This window comes from Balaenoptera acutorostrata, chromosome 2, assembly GCF_949987535.1.
Source record: "Balaenoptera acutorostrata chromosome 2, mBalAcu1.1, whole genome shotgun sequence".
Taxonomy (NCBI): Eukaryota; Metazoa; Chordata; class Mammalia; order Artiodactyla; family Balaenopteridae; genus Balaenoptera; species Balaenoptera acutorostrata.
In genome coordinates, this window is record NC_080065.1 from 131411905 (window position 1) to 131416814 (window position 4910).

The 4910-nt window shown below is 36.1% G+C and overlaps 1 non-coding gene across 1 annotated transcript; it reads left to right on the forward strand.

The window, feature by feature from the left end:
• Positions 1-1754: 1754 nt before the first annotated feature.
• Positions 1755-1857, forward strand: LOC114235526 (U6 spliceosomal RNA). The gene has a single exon (XR_003621682.1). It is a non-coding gene; the product is annotated as a U6 spliceosomal RNA (small nuclear RNA).
• Positions 1858-4910: the final 3053 nt, after the last annotated feature.

Below are 4910 nucleotides of genomic sequence, written 5' to 3' on the forward strand. Positions count from 1 at the left end.
GCAGAATAACATTCTAATAGTGAAAACGTATCAGAAAGACATGCTTATAAATAGATGAAAAATTTATTATTTCAAAATGAGCTTAAAAACTAATAAAATAATATCAGAGAGGGAAGGACTATATAAATCAGAATTAGAGAAGCTTAGAAATGATGTCGGAGAACTCAGAATTAATATTAATCATTTGAGAGATGGAGACTAAAATAGAAAAAAACAGAAGAGTGAATAAATATATCAGATAACAGTAGGTGAAAAGGAGCGAATTCCAACAAATCAAAGAGATCTGTGAGAAAGTGGTAGATGTAGAAAGGTATACAAATGAACAAACTATGTATAATAGAAGACCCACAAAAAAAAAGCAGAGGAAATTTTAAAATAATTTAAATTTAAAAAGCAAACATTTAAGAAAAGTTTTCCTGAGGTAAAAAGAGATTTGACACTAGTACCTGGGAAAATCAATCCAGAATGACGAATGTCAAGGTATATTCTCAGAAAACTTCTGGACTTTACAAGAAAAGAAAAAAATCTTTTGGGCATCTAGTCAAAATATCAAGTCACCTAAATGGGAAAGAAATGATTGTCTTTGAACTTTATTCCAGAAGAAGTAGAGAAACAGGGACTTCCCTGGTGGTCCAGTGGTTAAGAATCCGCCTTCCAATGCAGGAGATGCGGGTTCGATCCCTGGTCGGGGAACTAAGATCCCACATTCCACGGGTCAACTAAGCCCGCATGCTGCAACTACTGAGCCCACGTGCTCTAGAGCCCATGTACCACAACTAGAGAGCCCGTGTGCTCTGAAGCCTGCATGCCGCAACAAAAGATCCCACATGCCGCAACAAAAGATCCCGCACACTGCAACAAAGATCCTACATGCCGCAACTAAGACCCGACACAGCCAAATAAAGAAATAAATAGAGTAACATATTGAAGATATTCAAGGAAAGAAAACATGAGTCAACGATTTTATATCTAGTCAACATGCCACAAATAATGAACATGAAAGAACCAGAGACTATTGCTCCCATGAATTTATTGAAGAAAGGTTTTTTAGACAACCAAAATGGAAAGACATTGACATAAGGACTGATGGTGGGCATAAGATATGTATTTACCTGTAAAACTATGATGGTTATAAGAAGAGTACATGACCAGGCAAAGCAGATATTATATAATAATTAAAAGGGAAGAATGGTAAGACGGATGAAATATAGAATATACTTGTTGCTGATGAGGATAAAAGGATATTTATTCAAATGAGATACTGCTGGATAGGGATAAGAGAGGAAAGAAGAAATTATTAATTAATTTCAATATTGTTGAGGAACCAATAGAAAATAATAAAAATAAGATGGGGGGGATGGAGTTTATTTTAGTTTTAGTATAAAAGTAACCATTAAAATAAAAATAAAACCTTCCTAAATACCAAATACATTTGAGAGAGCAAATAAGTGAAACACCAGTGCTATAAAACACTTGTATTTGTATAACAAAACAATATGAAGTGAAAACAATAGTGTGCAAAAGAGTATATGTGGTATAATAATATTTGAATAAAAAAGGCAAAAATGAGGATATATGTGTGTATATGCATGCACATATACATACATATTATTTGCTTATTTTTGGAATTAAGAAAGGATAAACCAGAAACTTATGCACAGGGGTTGAAGAAAACGACTCTGAGTTACATTTTATATAGTTTTGACTTTTTAACTATGCTACTGTTTTACGTATTCAAAAAATTAAATTAGCTCTTGCTTTGGCAGCATGTATACTAAAATTGAAATGATACAGAGAAGATTAGCATGGCCCCTGCACAAGAATGACATGCAAATTTGTGAAGCATTCCATATTTTTGTTATGGATGTTAACTAAACTTTGGTAATTGTATCAATATATACATATACCAAGTCATTACGTTGTATACCTTAAATTTACAAATCTTATATAGCAGTTATATCTCAATAAAACTGGAAAAAAATTAAGAAGCCCACTATCACAAAGAAAAAAATTAAGTCAACAAGGAAAGGAAAACTCTAACACTGAATATAAAGAGAAACAAATGAACCTATTTCGAGGGTAAAAGTTTTTTTTTTTTTTTTTTTTAAACATCTTTATTGAAGTATAATTGCCTTACAATAGTGTGTTAGCTTCTGCTTTATAACAAAGTGAATCAGTTATACATATACAATATGTTCCCATTTCTCTTCCCTCTTGCATCTCCCTCCCTCCCACCCTCCCCATCCCACCCCTCTAGGTGGTCACAAAGCTAAAAGTTTTTTTAACAGATCTTTTAACCTTTAGTGGGCTATATTCTAGGGATAAAAAAAAAGCACTGCAAACAATCTGGAACTTTATTGGTAGATTTGTTGTTGGTAGTGGTACTGATACAGTAATTCTGATATATTGGGTGTATTGTAGGGAGGAGCAAATGAGTAAATATATTGATGTTGGATTGAAAACCAGGTTCTCAATGTGGGAGAAAAGAGATAAAAATATGGACTGGGAGGAAAAGAGGAAGAATCCTGTGGTGTTGGATTGGAGTTGGGGGCTCAAGATAAATTTACGATTTAAAATCAAACATACTTCCTGGCTCTGTCCACTGAAAGGACCTAGACACAATGACACCCCAATAGCAATGAGCACTCTTACCACCCAGTTTTTGCTTTCTATGAACTACTTCTCACTAAAAGTAATCAAGTTATCTTGGGGAAATGGCTGATTCTAGGTCTGAATCAAAGGAAAGTACAAAATGATCTTGGGGTTTCCTCTGCTAGAGAGCAAAGAAGTGCTCAAACAATGATGGGGTTATGTCTGAAGGACAGAGACCAGCTGGAAGGGGCTCCCACCTTGAAGGGGCCAAATTTGGGACAAATTGAGAATCGAAAAGAAAATTAGTGGTAATGAAAAATCTGAGTTCATAATAATACTCAAGAAAATTAAAAAGTGAGTGTGAGGGAAGAGAAAGCTCTTTTCCTTAAGCAGTAGAATGCCAGCTAATAAATGTAGAGAGGAAATGATAAAATTCAAAACAATGTGATCTTTGTAATCACATGGTTGATTCAGGCAAGGTTTACTAATGGCTGCTAAAACATTGGGTGAAAGTTGTTGGGGAACAAGATATTCTCAAAGTACTATCCCACAGATTACTTATTAATTGTAAAGACATCTTTTCAAACTCTTTATAATGGAGAATTCTAGCAGATAGCACCTTAATCAACTGATTAAACTTAGCACGACCAATAATAGGACACAGTGGCTTCCTGTGCCTCTTGTGATGTGCTAAGAAGGACCCAACATCACCTCTGTAGAGTTTTTGCTAAAAATCTTTAATGAAATCTAATTCTGAAGAAACAACCAGATAAAAACAACTGGCCTGAAAGTGACAGGAAAAACCAAAAAAAAAAAAAAAAGCAGAAGAGCTGTTTTAGAATAAAGGAGACTGGACCAAACAAACCAAAAAAATGCTCCAAAGGACATTACTGAGAAAACTGAAGAATTTAGTAAGATTTTTATATTAGAGAATAATCAGTGTTAAATCTACTATAATGATAGTTTGGTTATATAGGAAAATGTTCTTGTCTCTTAGGAGATAAATGCTGAAGTACTTTGGGGTGAAGCTTCATAAATTCTCTAACTTACTTTCAAATGGTTCAGTGAAAAAAATACCCTCATAAATATGGAAATATTATACAATGAACATATACAGCATTTAGCTGCATATGTTAACAATCTAGGTGAGGGACATTTCAGTGTTCACTGTATTATTTCCTCAACTTTTCTGTAGGTGTAAAAATTTTCATAATAAAAGTTTGGGGCAGGGGAATAAACACATGGATTGGAGGTAGGTGTGTGACAGGATAGCCAGCTAGTGACCTGGAACCTGAGTGACCTGGCCTGAAAAGATGAGCTATACTGTATCGGTCAGGATCCTTTTGGCTTCATGTAACAGGATACTGGAGTCAAAGTAGCTTAAACTGTAAGGATACCTAATTATCTCATGTAACAAGAAGTTTAAAGGTACATGGCTCTGAGGTTGGTTAATTTGTCAGCTCGAGGCTTTGTAGCCCGATTCTGCCAGTTCCCCTCTAAGTCTCTTGGCTTTACTTCATGGTTGCAAAATGGCTGCCATGGCTTCATATATCATGTCCTCACATGACATATCCAAAGTAGGCAGGAAGGGGATGGACTAGCTCCTCCTTGGGCTTTGCCTTCTTTTATCAAGGATAAAATTCTTTCCATAAGCCTCCCAAGAAGATTCCTTTTACATCTCATTGCCCTTAACAAACCAGTTCTGGTTCATCACCTTGGGTTGTTCACCTGAACAAAACTGATTGGGAGGGATGATTGTGGGATGGGCAGCCAATAGTGTTTTGCCACATGAGCCAATCAGACTCTCTTGCTCAGAAATCTGAGCCAAGAAACCCAGTCTGGGTTTGCTGTTAGTGAATGGACAGCAAACCAGAAGTTGAGTTGAGGCCATGACACAACAGGCCATGTACAAGCTAAGATTATGACAAGAAAAATTCTATAGAGAGGGTGAGGAAGCCATTTGGTAGAGAAAGGAGAATGGCGCACATCTGCAGAGGTGGGTGGAGCTGCCCTGAGGGATAGAAACAGTTCCCTAAACTGCCTAGATCCCTGATGTTTTCTGGTTATGATTTCACTTCCAGGCTAGAGAGAATGTACCAGTTAGACTCAGAAAAAAGCAAACAAACAAAAACTGCCCTAGCACAAAAGAGGAATTAGTTATCAATGTCTTTCCTACCCAAGGCAGGAAGTTTACCCTGTCCCTAGGAAGTACTGGAACCAGAAAGGGCCAGAATGAGGTGACTTCTGTCTGCCTCTTCTTCTGTGTTTCTCTGTAGTTTATTGCATTTTTTTTGGAAGTATAGTTGATTTACAATGTT